The sequence below is a fragment of the Oryctolagus cuniculus genome, chromosome 6 (assembly GCF_051225735.1).
Source record: "Oryctolagus cuniculus isolate XC-2025 breed Fujian yellow rabbit chromosome 6, ASM5122573v1, whole genome shotgun sequence".
Lineage (NCBI taxonomy): Eukaryota > Metazoa > Chordata > Mammalia > Lagomorpha > Leporidae > Oryctolagus > Oryctolagus cuniculus.
The window spans coordinates 165349873-165365881 of NC_142872.1; positions in this window are offsets into that span (position 1 = coordinate 165349873).

The following is a 16009-nucleotide window of genomic DNA, read 5'->3' on the forward strand; positions in this document are numbered from 1 at the left end:
TTGACATGTGTAAGAGGGGGCTGTGCGTGTTCCTGCCACCCCGACACTGGGAGCCCCTCTAGGGTCACCAGCCGGAATCACGTGTGGGTCAGAGCTCCAGGATGCAGCTGCGCCCTCTGTAGGCAGGTGTGTGTCCTGCAGCTCATCTGGTTCTGCGATGTGTAGGAGGGGACTGTGCGCGTTCCTGCCACCCCGACACTGGGAGCTCTGTGAGGACGGATACTTTCTTGTCATCCCCACTTTGCGTGTGGACAGGAATCTAAACGCATCATGTTTTACTCTACACAATTCTTGTCAAATATGCCTCAAATCTGAAGAGTGTTGCCACCTGTTCGTTCTTATATCTGTGTGAGGGCCATGATTTTAACTTGTTAATTGCCTTATGGCGGGTTTGGCAGTGTCTGGCAGAGCTGATGAGGGCCAGAGGACTGCGCTGTGGGCTCTCCACGCCCAGGTGTGAGTTTCTTGGCTCAGAGGTGAATCTACAGCAGCAGTGACACTTGGCTGACTTGGTTCTTCTAACTTCCTGTTTCAGCAATTCTGTATTTTTGCTTTTTTTGCTTCATTTCTGGCCTTTAAGTCGCTTCTTCCCAATGACAATGGTGGCTGGGAACTTACGAGGCTTCCATTTGGTGGTCTCTGTAAATTGGCTAATGATGCTTAGAGATAGGGGCTGTCACTTCTTTTTTTTTTTTTTTTTTTTTTTTTTTTTTTTTTTTTTTTGACAGAGTGGACAGTGAGGGAGAGAGACAGAAAGGTCTTCCTTTGCCGTTGGTTCACCCTCCAATGGCCGCCGCGGCCGGCGCGCTGTCAGCGCGCTGTCACCTCGCTGATCCGAAGCCAGGAGCCAGGTGCTTCTCCTGGTCTCCCATGGGGTGCAGGGCCCAAGCACTTGGGCCATCCTCCACTGCACTCCCAGGCCACAGCAGAGAGCTGGCCTGGGAGAGGAGCAACCAGGACAGAATCCGGCGCCCGACCGGGACTAGAACCCGGTGTGCCAGCGCCGCAAAGCGGAGGATTAGCCTAGTGAGCCACGGCGCTGGCCAAGATATAGGGGCTGGATAATAACCTGGTGTTATTCCTGCTCGCTCTTTGAAGACTTCCCTTATTGGAGAGAGATCCTCCATCCACTGGTTCCCTTCTCGAGTGGAATGGCCAGGATTGGGCCAGGCTGAAGCCAGGAGCCTAGAGCTCTATTCAGGTCTCCCATAGGGGTGGCAGGAGCCCAAACTCTTAGGTTAGCATCCTCTGCTTTCCAAGGCCACATTACAGGGAGCTGGATTGGAAGTAGAACAGCTGGGACTCAAACCTGCACCAATGTGGGATGCTGGCATTGTAGGTGCTGGCCCCAGTCTTGTCTGTTTTCAATTAGCAGTTGTGCGCTGATGAGAGAGGGACCATCTTGATCTGTGTTTTCTGTCACCGTGCTCATCCTTGCTTTATGACCACAACTGTAAATTTGAAGCTCGCGGCTCTGTGTGTCTGTAACTGAGTCCTTTACCTCTCACTAGATGGGAAATGTTTCCCTATGTAGGATGATATTAATGAAGTAGGTTGTGTCTTAAGTGAGCTCTCTAATTGGCGCTTCAATAAGCATTCCTGATAGAATATCCCCAACTATTCCAGGAAAATAAGGAAATGGAAAATCTAATTTAAAATGCACTACAGAGACTTCTACAAAATCAAAGACGACCCTGCAGACTAGAGAGAATACTTTAAAACCTCTGTCCAATGAGGGGCTCCTATCAGGATATATAATGAACTATCTGGCTGCTCCTCTTCCAGGCCAGCTCTCTGCTGTGGCCAGGGAGTGCAGTGGAGGATGGCCCAAGTGCTTGGGCCCTGCACCCCATGGGAGACCAGGAGAAGCACCTGGCTCCTGCCATCGGATCAGCGCAGTGCGCCGGCCGCAGCGGCCACTGAGGGGTGAACCAACAGAAAAGGAAGACCTTTCTCTCTGTCTCTCTCACTGTCCACTTTGCCTGTCAGAAAAAAAAATGAAAATATATATATAATGAACTACTAAGCTTGATAACAGCAAGCCAATGAAAACAGCAAGGGACTTGGGCATTCGCAGACGTGTGCAGTGGTCAGTAAGGACAAGATGCTCTGAAGGGAGTTGTTAGGGAAATACAAATCGGCAGTAAACGCCACTCCATGCTCGACAGGATTGGCGTCTGTTGTTGGCAAGAACGTAAGAGCCATTCCAGGAAGCAGTCTGAGCTTCTCCCGACCCTAAACACAGGCCATCTATGACTCAGCAATTCTCCTAGGTGCCTTTTTTATCTGATGCCAAGAGTCATTTTGGATATTTATAACATCATTCGCAGGCCACACAAAATTATCAGATCTATACCAGGCTAGTTTTTATTGAACTTCAAGTCCTGTCTGTGGCTGCCTTGGCGGAGCAAGGCTACAGGATTTTGTGGGCTTTGAACAGCCCACAGGCTGGCCGTGTTCCCTCCCTGAAGTGAAAGCGTCCAAGAACTCGGCACGGGTGCCCACCAGAGCCCTGTTCATAATAGACCCAAGGGCGTAATGGCTCAATGTCCGTGAAGCGATGACCATGTACATGAATGGGGTGTGTGTGATATGGGATCCTGGAAGCAGTAAGGAGAATGAAGTTGACGGATGGCCCCTACGTAAACGGGCCTACAAAGCACCACGCTAAGTGAGGAAAGTCGGATGCGAGAGGACACACGCCAACGTCCAGAGCAGGCAAGTCGGTGGGGACAGAAGACACGTGAGAGGCCTACGGGCTGGCGGAAGGGGACGTTGGGCTTGGGGTGCTTTCTGGGTGCTAGAAATCATCCAAAATGAAACTGATTCTTGCATATCTATAGATACAGCAAAGACAGTAAGTTGCACACTTAAAACAGGAAATGCTACAGCTTAGAATTGATCAAAGCTGTCTTCAAAACTCCAACTCCTGTTTTAAGAGATGACACATCTTTGGCAAACAATTATTTTAACAAACTGATTTATCTTATATAATACAATCATGAGGGAACTTCTCAAACGTTTTGTGACAATGGAACCAAAAGATAAGTTTCTCTGATGCCAAAGTGAAATCCACGTGTCTTTTATACACACTTTCCATAAACCTCCTGACGACTTCTTGTGTTCTGATTCCAGCTGGATGTTCTTCCTAAGCACGTGCAAGGTTACCAGGATAATTAACGTGATTCTTATGTGTTTAAGACTGTATGTTTAAAAAAATTCAAACACTTAGCTACACTGAATCATTCTTATGGTGAACTTGCATTTTTCAGTGTTAGTTTATTGGCTTAAAGAATTTCCAGGCCGGCGCCACAGCTCAATAGGCTAATCCTCCGCCTGCGGTGCTGGCACACCAGGTTCTAGTCCCAGTCAGGGCGCCAGATTCTGTCCCGGTTGTCCCTCTTCCAGTCCAGCTCTCTGCTGTGGCCCGGGAGTGCAGTGGAGGATGGCCCAAGTGCTTGGGCCCTGCACCCCATGGGAGACCAGGAGAAGCACCTGGCTCCTGCCTTTGGATCAGCGCAGTGCGCCAGCCACGGCGGCCATTGGAGGATGAACCAATGGCAAAGGAAGACCTTTCTCTCTCACTGTCCACTCTGCCTGTCAAAAAAAAAATTTCCAAGATCATTAGGTGGCTTAAAACCTTGGACTGATTTTTAAATTGAGTTAATTAATGGAGACCCTCTGCATCCCTAAAGAATCCCAGAGTTAAATGGAATAGTGACACACATCACTAAGCACACACTTAAGCTTGGATGCCTTTCTTGTATGTTACAGAAAACCTGCAACCTTGGGTCTGTGGGGGAGACTTCACTGGTGGCATCTTGGATTGAGTGGGGGTGCATGTGGCTTTAAAGAGCTGTGTCATATGCATGAGCTCAGACAGGTCTTGGGGACACACCAGCAGGGACATCAGGCTTCTGGTTTTCAAGAACAAGGGCAGTTTTGTCACAAAGCAGCAGTCGGGGTATTTCTGACCTCCAGACCGCGTCGTGTTCTTCGTGGTCTTGAAGGGTGGGCTTGTGGTGCAGCAGCTAACTGGAATGCTCCCGCCCCCCTGGAGTGCTGGGATTCAAGCCTTGGCTTCGCTCTGCATTCTCGCTTCCTGCTCTCGCTCAACCTAGGCAGCGCTGGGGTCCCTGCCGCCCACGGCGAGACCCAGCCTGAGTTCCCGGATCCCGGCTTCAGCCTGGCCCAGCCCTTACTTCCAGGCATTTACCAATCCTTCAACCGGAGACTCCTTAGGAAAGCTTCCAGCAGCAGAAACTGAAGTCCTGGTGGTCAGTTGAGCGTCTTGCTGCACCTGTATGTGCAACCAGGCCAGGGCTGATGAAGCTAGCCTTCCTTGATGATCATGATCTTCTCTGTGCCATAGCTTTTGAAAAACCACATTTGAAAGGTGGAAGGATGGAGATCTCCCATCTGCTAGTTCACTCTACAAGGGATAGCAACCGTCAGGGCTGGGCCACCTGACACCAGTGTCTCAGAACTCTCGGCCCCCGACGTGAGTGGCAGACACTCAACTACTTAACACCTGCTGTCTTCCTTGTTCCCACTGGCAGGCGGTTAGAATCAGAAGCTGATATAGGATGCTACCTGCAGTGCCTGGGTCCAGGTAGCGCCCTAACAGGTGCACCAAATGCCTGCCCCTGAGATAACTTTGATCAGAAGTGGGGGAAACAGTAGAGAGAGAAACATGCTTTGAAGGCAAACATTAGAAGATTGTACCCATACAGTGCCTGAGTTCCAGTTCTTAACTAAAAATGCAAAATAACCCTTGCATATGGCAATGAAGTGGACCCTCCCCTTCCTGCTCTCCCACCTCACATCAACCCGGTTCAGCTCCATTTGTACATTAATTCAATGTTCAATAACTCGTACCATCTCAGTTTTCTCATTAAAACCTCTAATGGTTTGTTTTCATATATGTAGGAGGGTCATTGTTTTTTTTTCTTAAGATTTATTTTTATTTGAAAGTTACAGAGAGGTAGAGACAGAGGTCTTCCATCTGCTGGTTCACTCCCCAGGTGACTTCAATGGCCAGAGCTGCACCAATCCGAAGCCAGGAGCTTCTTCCTGGTCTCCCACTGGGTGCAGGGGCCCCAAAACTTGGGCCATCTTTCACTGTTTTCCCAGGCCACAGCAGAGAGCTGGATTGGAAGAGGAGCAGCAGGGACTAGAACTGGTACCCATATGGGATGCTGGCGCTTCAGGCCTGGGCTTTAATCCATTGTGCCACAGTGCCGGCCCCAAGGAGGGTTACTGTTTTACCTCTTGAATGGGCTTTTGATGCCATTCTCTTGAAGAACCCACTGGTGTCCTTGGGAGAGGGCGTTGTGACAAGGATGTGTCACAATTCAGCGAGGAGGGACTTGCTAGGTTAAATCTCCCTGGTCAATTGACTCCACAGCTGGAAGAACACATAGCTCCCCTACCTGACACTGCCCATAGAAGTGAACCCCAGGTGGAATGAAGATTTCCACACAGGCGTAAATAGGAATCATGAAACTCCTACAAAGGGAGAAGTCTTAATAAGCTTGGCTGGATGAGGGACGGGGGAGTGTGCTGCCGGAGCCTAACTGTGCTGAATTGCATCTTTCCTGCAGGCTGTACAAGAATCCTACCTATTAAACTAACCGCAAAAGGACAGCATTTCCTCGGGCTGGTATTGTTCTTTTGACTTCCTATCTTATTATTCAAAATCTAAAAGTCCCGGTCAACTTTCTGTTACTAAATGGCTTCTGAGCTGCTTATCTCGCTGGGGAAGGTCTCCACTGCAATAGTTACAGTTTTTCTATCGTGCAGAGAAAGCCCTCTACAGACCTAAGAATAGAAAACTCGTCTGGGTGATTATGTAGCAAAGCACTCATTGTATCGGTAGGATTAGGAGTAATTCTATCCTGTGGTTTTGTTTGCTTATCCGCTTTAAACAAGCGATTTGTGTTCACTGTAGTACTACAAAAGAAACGTAACTTCCTAAGAAAACCTAAAATGCCATAATTCTAGAAGGACACATGCACAGCAGGGTTAATGTGTGCCTCTCAGAGTAGCCGCTCGCTGAACGCCCTCATCCCTTTGGAATTGTGAACTCAGTGCATTGCCTAAGGGAGAAACTGGGTTACACTGCAATGCGACTCCCTCCTGCCCCAAGGGAAGTGCCCCACCAGATGGGTGCTCAGGGCATCATGCTGCCCTGCCAGCTTGGCTCTCTGCCCCCTCTCGCCCCACGGCTCTGCAGACCACGCCACAGGGCCATGTGGGCAGCAAAGCTTGGGTTTCAGAGCTAGGCCGGCTTAGGTTTGGACCCAAACCCTTGGCGGTAGAGTCCCACAGAGACCTGGTTCTAGCACTCTGCTCCGTAACCACGCCTGCCAAGTGGAGGGCGTGACCCCAGCAGTCTCTGCATCCAGAGGTGAAGTACTGTGCAGAAAGCAGGAGCAGGAGCTCGGTAGATGCCGGAATCGCCCGTGTCTGCCCCGTGTCTGCCCCGTGTCTGCCACAGCAAGGCTTCACGGTGCAGCAGCACTGACGTTACAGGAGCTCAGCCTCTGTAGCAGGGCCTGTGCAGCCTCCCTGGCTGTGAGCGCCCACCCCGCAAGGCCGTGACAATCAAACAGCTGCAGTGTTGTCCGAACGTCCCCTGGACGACAAAACCGGCCCCAGCTGGAAGGCACTGAGGGCAGGGATCTCCAGGGTCCAGAGGGCCTCAGTTAGGTGGGCAGGTATGGGGTTTGCCTACACAGGCTGATTCCCCTCTCGGCGCTGGGCAGCCTGGTCTGGCCATTCCAGGAAGGGCTGGACACCTGTCCTGCAGTGGAGACGGAGGTGGATGCTCGTCATGGCCTTCTCTCCACCTGCCCTGTCAGGTTGCTGGAAGAATTCATTGTGCCCGCTTCCCACGACTCCTAGCAGGACCGTGAAGAAGGGAGCTGGGGTGAGGGGGCAGTCTGTCTCCTGAACCACGTGCCCGCCACTGCCTGTGCCACCTCGGAAGACCATCTCTGGTCGGCCACTGTTCTGTTGCTTTGCAGGAACTTGGAGAACAGCAAACGACAGTCTGGGTTCCCGCTGCTTCTCCGCACACAGGTGAACGCCTGCAGCCCTGCGTTTGCACGTTGGCCATTCGGTGGCCAGGATGAGGCTTCCTGGAGCCTGAGACAGTGGGGGGATAAGCGGCTTCCCTGAGACACAAGGGCTGCTTGGGATGAGCTTCGGTGTGGAAGCTGGGAAGCCACCTGCTCTCAGAGGCTGTGGGGGCTTCCTCCGCTGCCGTGGCTGCACCTGCGTCTCCACCACCTCACCCCTGAGGAGCGGCCTGGAGGTCCAGGGGAGCAGCTGTGCCTCTACCAGTGAGAACGGGGAGCAAGAAGGGCTTTCTGGGTGTTGCCGAGAGCTGATGAGCAGGGTCTGAGACGAGAGCGTCTCCGTCCCGGGGCCTGTCTGTCAGGTGTTCAGTGGCTAGAGCTGGCCCTGAGGGCGGCTTCCCTTGGCCAACCCTGCCAAGAAGTGGATGGGGAACACAGCACCCAAGTACCTTCGCAGTCCCTCACGAGTCATGCAAACAGGTGCACCTGTGGCTGGTGGGACCCAGCACTGGGTGCACGCTGCAGGTGGTGGTGGCCGGATTTCCTTGAACCGTCAGGGCTGCAGAGAGACCACCATCAGCCAAGGGGCAGCCTTCCCATCGAGAATCACCCAGGCATGCCGGGGGCTTCCTCTGTCGGAGAGCCTAGCAGAAAGCATTGAAGGTGACCTTGCACAAGGTGGGCAGAATGGAGGTTACCAGGGCTGGTGGGGAGCAGGGAACAAGGTTGACTAACAGGTGCTAAGTTATGGTTGGGAGTAAGAAGCTCTGCTCTACTGCGCAGTAAGAGGACTATAGACAGTGATAAGGTACTCTGTATATATTTTTTCTTCTAAGTTACAATCAGTTTTGAGTCTCTTCACCATAAAGAGATGAAGTGTATGAGGAGATAACGTTCCAGTCATGGTACGTGTTAGGTGATGTTTACATGTGTCAAGAGAATGAGCAGGTACCCCATAACTGTGTCCAAAGTTTAAGCAGCAGTTAAAAGTTCTTACTGTAACATAGCTTCCAAAAGCCAAAATGACATCAAAAGACTACATCGTGGCCCAATTAAGTATGAACTGAAATCGCCAACGGTTGGTGTCTGCCCATGCGAGTTCACCCCAGCTGTGCTGCAGGGACGCCCATGCTGGTCCAGGTCTCCCTACAGCCCCCTGGGTGCCCGGGAAGGGGCTCTCGGTGGACTTGCCTGGCTCCACTCTGTTCTCGGCAGAGGCGGCTAGCTGGGGAAGGCAGCAAAGCTTTCCAGTGCAGGCGGCGTCTGAGTGTGGGTTCCGTCCTTGCCCGACACAGCTTGGGAGCTCGGATCGGGGTCACTGGGGAGAGGCAGGGGAGGAGAAAGCACACCCCAGGTGCTCCGATGCCACCCGCTACCCTCCATGCCTTTCTTCATCACTCTCAGCTCTGCCCAGACAGCCTCACTCCAACCCTCCCCCAGGCTCATCTGAGCAGATCCCCTCACCACATCTGAGTTCATCTGCCTTGACCTCCAGCCTCCCCATCCATAAAACAAATGGTGGGGGGAGAGGGTCTTTGTGGTCATTGGGGAAAACATGGAGGAGAACACAGTGGATGTGCGAGAACGTAGAAGGTGGAGCTGACCAGAAGCCCTGGGCACGTGGGGCATTTTGCCAGTGTTGACTATTGCAATCGCCAGTGATCCTTTAGGATCTCTGCACCCCCGACCTCGCCCCCTTTCCCGGGCAGGATCTCGAGTCTGTGACCAGATATCATTGCTGGCAGCATCTTTTTTTTTTTTTTTTTAACAGAGTGGAAAGTGAGAGAGAGAGAGAGAAAGGTCTTCCTTTGCCGTTGGTTCACCCTCCAATGGCTGCCGCGGCCGGCGCACCGCGCTGATCCGATGGCAGGAGCCAGGAGCCAGGTGCTTTTCCTGGTCTCCCATGGGGTGCAGGGCCCAAGCACCTGGGCCATCCTCCACTGCACTCCCTGGCCACAGCAGAGAGCTGGCCTGGAAGAGGGGCAACCGGGACAGAATCCGGCGCCCCAACCGGGACTAGAACCCAGTGTGCCGGCGCCGCTAGGCGGAGGATTAGCCTAGTGAGCCGCGGCGCCGGCCTGCTGGCAGCCTCTTGACCCGAGGCATTGTTCCGTCTGAGGAGGAACCTCAGCAATGCAAAGCAACTCGGCCAGGCAGGGGTACTCTTGGCCCCCCAGGAGAAAGCTGCCCTGGGCGTGTGATGATGGAGGGGCCTGGGGTGGGGGGTCTTGTCCTCCTACCCACATGTGCAACTGGGAAAGGGGTGGGGGGTTCCAGCTCCTGGGGCCTTGTTCCCTCCCCACCCCTGTGACCTGTGCAGGTGTACCCCCAGCGTTCTCCCTTCAAGAAGGGCCTTGCTGTCCAGTAGCAAGTGGTGGCTTCCAGCTGTGAGCACTTGCAGTGTCCACCCCACAGCTTCTGATGTGAGACTCGCACTCTTCCAGGAAGCCCACAGCTGAAGACTGAGCACCAGGAGGTACTAGGGCTTGGTGATACCTGTCCAGTGCAGGCTCTGCCAAGAAATCATCTCTGCTTGGAAGCTGCTGCTTGGGCTGGCCCAGCCTTCGTTGGCTCTGCTCGTGGTCTGAAGCCCCTCTCTGCCCAAACCTGCTTCCTCCTCCCTCCATCTAGCACCTGACTGGCTGGAGGTGGGCAGAGCCAGCAAAGACGTTCTGGGCACCTTTTATCTGAAACTGTCCCCTCCACGTGGCAAGTTATACACACAGGTCTGACTCCACTGAAGCCCAAGAGAGGATCTGTTGCAGCTGTCTGTACTGAAAGAAGGGGAGTTGGACAGTCCCTGGAACAGGAGGGCCTCGTCCAGCCTCCCTGAGGAAGTCCAGGTCTAAACGGGCAGAGAAGGCCCTGCATCAACCGGTCAACTGGTAAACCGAGAATCCCAGAAAGATGTAGCAGCCAAGTGCTGGAGAGTGGGAGAGGAGGCTCTGTGGCTGCTGTGAAACCCGCCCTGGTCCCACCCCGCTCTGTGGCTCCCCAGCTCCTCTTGGCAGCCCAGAGAGTGAGACATGGACTCCATAGGCTAGAGGACAGCAGAGCATTTAGGCTGATGGTCTCAAGGTCATGGGTACCCAGTGTGCCGAGATGGCCCAGCCGACAGGAGATGAGACTCTCTGGATTCTGCGACCTCATCCTACATCAACAGTCACAGCCAACATGCCCCACCGTGTGCTCAGCTCGTCAGCTCCATTGTCTGAAACAGTCCCCTAGATCTGCGGGCACTGTCCGGCAGGGAGAAGCAAAGCTGGAAAGAACTGAAAGCAGAGGGAGATGTCGGGAGGCTTGTCAGTATCCTCAGACTAGAGCCATGGCCAGCTACAGGGAAAAGTACCTCACAGAGCAAAGGTGCTTTTGCAATTGAAAACAAATGCAGATATGAAAAAAAAAAAGAAACAAACTCTTAGAAGCTGGGAGAGCACACTTAGATGGGTGGGCAAAGCCCACCTCCCAAATCGGAGCCCCCAAGTTCAAGTCCCACCTCCACGTCCGACCCAGCATCCTGCTAATGCACACCCTTGGAGGCAGCAAGTGATGGCTCGAGTGCTGGGCCTGCCACCCGTGTGGGAGGTACTGGGTGGAGTCTGCTCCTGACTTTGTCCTGGCCCAGCCCCTAGCTACTGAGGGCATTCGAGGAGTGAACAAGCAGATAGGAGAAAAGACTTCGTGTCTTTCAAATAGTTTAAGAACTAGAAGAAACCCCCAGGAAGTAAGAACAAAAATCAGCGATAGGAGGAGAGATGTGAGATACTAACAGACTATGCCAGGAGAAACAAGAGCTGAAGGGCAGAGCTTTCCAGAAAAGGAAACCAAAGCAGAAACCATTAATAAGTTTGAAACGTCTTCCCGGAAACAAAGGATGTGACTTATGAGACTGAAAGGGCCCTCCAAGCTCCCTCAAACAGAGGCCATCATTCTGAGCCGGCAGAACATGGGCATGGAAAGAGGATTTTGTGGTACCAGAGGCAAAACTTGGGCAGGGAAGCTGCCCAGGGCTCGCTCAGCAAGAGGGAGCCCGGGGATTCAGATCTGGACCCACCTGAACCCAAACCCTGCACTTCCCCGCGACTGCAGCAGGCTGTGTGAACCGAGAGTACACGCTGGGGGCCCTCCAAACCCCCCACCTAAGATACTCCTGGACTTCCCACCCCACGCCCTCGCCGTGCCCAGGTCTGTGACCTCTGCCCCAGGCAGGTGTGAAGCCTTCATAGGAGGCAGAGCCACCGGCAGCAGCCCTGGGCTGTGTCAGACGCTGGGACCGGAGCCCAGGCCCTGCTGAGGATCCCTGCGGGGAAGATCCCCTCGCTCCCAACCTGTCAATGTGTTTTTTTTTTCCTTAGAGGAAGTTGCCACCTTCAAAAACCATCTATTCCTGGTGCTGCACTGGGGTGTTGCCATGGCAACAGGCAAAGCAGAGGCCCGGTGAGCAGGCTGGCTTCTCGTGCGGCCGCTCTGTGGGGACTTCACCACTCACAGGGCAGCTGGGCGAGCTAGCGCCATCTGCTCTGAGCAGCAAAGACCTCTCCCTTCTTCCTCATAGCCCCAGACCCAGGCCATTGGGTCCAGGACCCCGGCTGGGGACCACAGAAGTGCAGGAAACCCTGAGTTCGAGTTCTGGGGCTGAAGGCATCGGGGCCAAGATGGGAAGGAATGGTGGCCCCTTGAGGGGAGCATGGGGTGGGTGACACTTCCCAGGGCCATGATGAGAACCAAGCACTCTCTGGTCCCCTGGCCCTCTGCCCACAGCCATGTAGATGTCAACTGTGACCCCAGGAAGGGAGGTCCCCCCACTGGTGAAACTCGGCTTGCACAAAGCCACACATCGGTGGCGATCACCCATACCCTGCTGGAGGCCGTCACCGCCTGTCCAGGCTGCCACCTGCACCAGGTGAGTCGGCAGGTGGCTGGGTGGGCGGCTGCCATCCCCGCCACGCTGCATAGCCCTGCAGAGCAGGTGCACCAGCCCGCCCCAGAGCCCCATACCTCCCGGCCTCGTCATTTGGAGCCACAACCTTGCGAGGGAGGAATCCATGACTTCACCACCTCGTGCGTGTGGCGTAACCGCCATCGTCACACACCCTGGGGTCCGTGACGGAAGGGTGAGCTAGCAGGTGGGAGTCGGCTCCGTCTGCTCCGCGGCAGCCTTCTGTGTTCAGTTCCACGGGTGTCCACGCCTGCTTCCCCGTCCTGCCTGAGGTGCCTCCTGCTGTGGATCTCGGGCTGAGCCAGACCGAGAGCTCGCCCAGATAAGGCCTCGGGGAGAGAGGACAGTTGCAGAACTGGGGCCTTCCACTGGCTGGGCAGGGTAGGCTAGCTGGAACCAGGCCCTAAGAGCCCCTAGCTCGCGGGTCTCCTGCTGTGTCCTTGGTCCTGGCGGCTCCCCTGCTGGGCTGTCCTCTCTGACCCCCATCTGCTTGGCGCTCTCCTCCCTTTGCTCAGCACCCCCCTTCTGGGGGAAAGGGCACTGCTCCCACTGCCCGCTGAGCTCTAGCTCCCCCTCCCTCTGCCCTTCTCCCTCTGTCTGCGGGCTGCCTTCAGACACGCTGCCCATCATCACGCTGGGTGTAAACTGCGCAGAGGCAGGTGGGAATCCCAAGTCCTAGGGACAGCGGCATCGAGTCAGGGACTCACGATATTTCCTTAATTGTTTTTGAAAAGGGTTCAGAACTGAGTCTGCCTTAGTGGGTACTCCATAAACTCTGGCCTGTGGGTTTGTGTGCTCAGGACAAGGCATGTGTCAATCACCCACAGAGCCAAGTCCGACTCCCTTCAGTCAACTGACCGCCCTGCGGGATTTGACGTCTGGTCAGTGCCAGGCCTCTGAGAGGGCCTTCCCCACATGACCTCGGGTGCTGCTTTTCCGCTTCCCTGGGAAGACCGAGGGCTGCTGTGGACGGCACAGGTGTGCACAAAGTGAGGCGAAGAGTTGGAAATGGGGCTGATGCAGAACCAACCGTGCTGCTGGACCCACGGCCGTGCCCAGTGTGAAGAAAGGGGAGACTTTGTCCTCCACGGAGGGCCACGCACCCACCAGATATGGACCCCACTGGACGTAGCCTGTGAAGTTGTTCTTTCTGAGCATAGACCTCCTCTGCTGTCGACCCGGGAGCTGCTGCCTGCCACAGCGAGTTCAACATGAGCCCTGGTTCGAGTCCTGACTGCTGCACTTTCAATCCAGCACTTTGCCCCCGGAAAAGCAGGGAAAGATGGCACCAGCCCTTGGACCCCTGCATCCCCCCTGGGAGACCCTGTTGGAGTTCCTGGTTCCTGGCTTCCGCCTGGCTGTTGCAGCCATCTGGGGAGTGAGCCAGCGGATGGAAGACCTCTCCCTGTCTCCCTCCCTCTCTCCCTCCCTCTCTCCCTCCCTCTCTCCCTCCCTCTCTCCCTCCCTCTCTCCCTCCCTCTCTCCCTCCCTCTCTCCCTCCCTCTCTCCCTCCCTCTCTCCCTCCCTCTCTCCCTCCCTCTCTCCCTCCCAACTCTCTCAAGTGAATAATTTTTTACAAAAAGAGAAGCAAGGTCCGGGTGTTGGTCAGAAGGCTAGTGCCTTCCGGACTGACTGTGCTGCAGCTGGTGGAGAGAAGGGGAGGCCCCAGGCCAGGACTTCCCCCTTCACCAAGGGGTGTCCTGTCCCTGGTGTGGACTCCCCGACAGGCGCTGTCAAGGGTGTGCTGACTTGGAATGAAGGCCACCTTTCTGAAAGGAGGGTCATGTGTACCAGAGCTTTCCTTTATGTTCTTGGAAGCAGGAAGGACAGGAGTGGGCGGCGTTTACCGCAGAGTGTACTGCATCACGCATGTCTCCAGGAGGTGAGGTGGGCCAGCTGGTCATTCAACAGCTACCTACCACCAGCCAGCTGTGTGCAGGGCACTAACACCCTGGGGAGCCAGCGCCGCCTCTCACCTCTGCAGCTGTTGCAGGTGGAACAGAGAGTAAGAACGATCTGGAGAGCCTCACTCCGATGTTGAATGCGCAGGGGCTGGAGCAGCACAATGGGTTAAGCCACCACCTACAACACCGGCATCCCATAGGAGTGCTGGTTTGAGTCCCAGCTGCTCCATTTCTCATCCAGGTCCCCACTATGCCTGGGAGTTTAGCAGAGGATGGCCCGCGTGCTTAGGTCCTTGCCACCCAAATGGGAGACTTGGGTGTAGTTTCAGGCTCCTGGTCATGGCCTGACCCAAGGTGTAGCCATTGCTGCCATTTGGGGAGTGAAACAGCAGATGGAAGCTTGTCTCTTGACAATGTTTAAAAAGCTTAATGCTCCAGCCTGGATGTGACAGTCACTTCACCTCAGAATGTGTCCCATGGCTACGACCACCCTCCTACCCTTGGGCTGGAAGGGGGCAGCTGGGAGGTTTGAGGCATGGCAGCATGGGGGTTAACCCTCCTGCAGAATCCCTGAGCGGTTTGGTGGCAGGGGGAGGGAGAAATGGGGTCAGAGTCTGAAAATAGGCAGGAGGTACAGCCAATAGGATTCTTCAAAGGAGTGGACTGGGGGTGGCAAAAGTTGGTGGTTCCAAAATCAGCGGGTCTGGAACTGCTGGGAAGATGGTGTTGCTGTTGACCAGAGGGGAAGAACTCGTGTGTGGCCCAGTGAGGGTTAACCCAGGTGGAGAGGTGGGCAAGGCATCGGTTCTACAATCCACAGTGATTAATGAATATGTTGGGAAAAGATGCGGGGAGGGAAATAGGAGGAGACAGGATCCACTGCTGCTCCCATCCCAACAACCTCCCTCTCTGAGTGGACCTGACAGGTGCACAACCACCCAGGTCACCAGCAGTCCTGGCGGCTCCCATTAGCCAGCGGTCTTACCTCCTACACACACGAGGCGGGGAGGGGTAGGGCTTCATCCCCAAGACATGAATGAGACAGGTTTTTAAAAATCCTATGGCAGGTGCTGCACAGAATCTGTTTCCAAACTCAACCGAGCAGGTGGCAGGCTGGAGGATGCTCCCCTGCGCCCCTTCCCACACCTGGTACGTGAGGCAGTGCCCTTGGCCATGACACCTGTGGCTGGCTCGTGGCTGCTCTTTGCCTGTGCTGGGGTGGGAGGGGTATGGCATCAGGCAGCGCCACACAGGAGTCATGGGCTTTGAGGGTTGGGGGAGCCTTGCCCAGGCAGAAGCCCAAGAAGTGTGGGTGAGCCCAGGTACCTCCCCTCCGTGTCCTGCTGGGGGTGCTTGCTTGAGAGAATGGTTATGGGGATGAAAGTGTGGACGCTGGTACCGGACAGCTTGTGAATCCTGGCCCTGTTGCCCCTGGAATCTCCCGAGAACACCTACCCCAAAGACTAGGGATGAAATGAATGCATGGTTGTAAAATGCCTTGGAACAGAAGTCCGAGGACTGCAGGCCCTGGCCCCACCTCCCAACTCCCGCACACAGCCTGTTTCTGGGCGACCTGCTGACTATGGCCTCTATGTCCTCCTTGGGGGGTGTAGGTGGTTCGGAATCAAGAAAGCAGCATTTTGTGTCCTGTGAAAGTTAACGAAGTTGACTTCAGGTCCTGTAAATGTTACTGGAACGCAGCCCATTCATGCATGGGTTGGTTAGGGTAGCTTTGGGGGGCCACAGTGGCAGAGCTGAGTGGTTGAACCGAGTGTAGGCTGGGTGAACCCTGTGGCCCGTTACAGGAAGCTGTTGCCCGACTTCCAGCCCCTGAAATACAACCGGCCCCTCACAGGACAAGCGGCGAGGATGGAACCGAAATCGCAGGACTTCAAGTTGCAGCCGGGGGCTGGCCTGTCGGTTGCCTGTGACAGCTCTGGGGAGGCACCAGGGGCAGTTGGTGCAAGGATACAGCTCCTGCAAGACAGGAGCCAGGACTCCTGAACACAAAGGACTGAGCCGCCTGCAGCCGGGATCTCCCGTGGACTTCCAAGGAGGGATGTTATGAAGTTCTAGGCCACCCA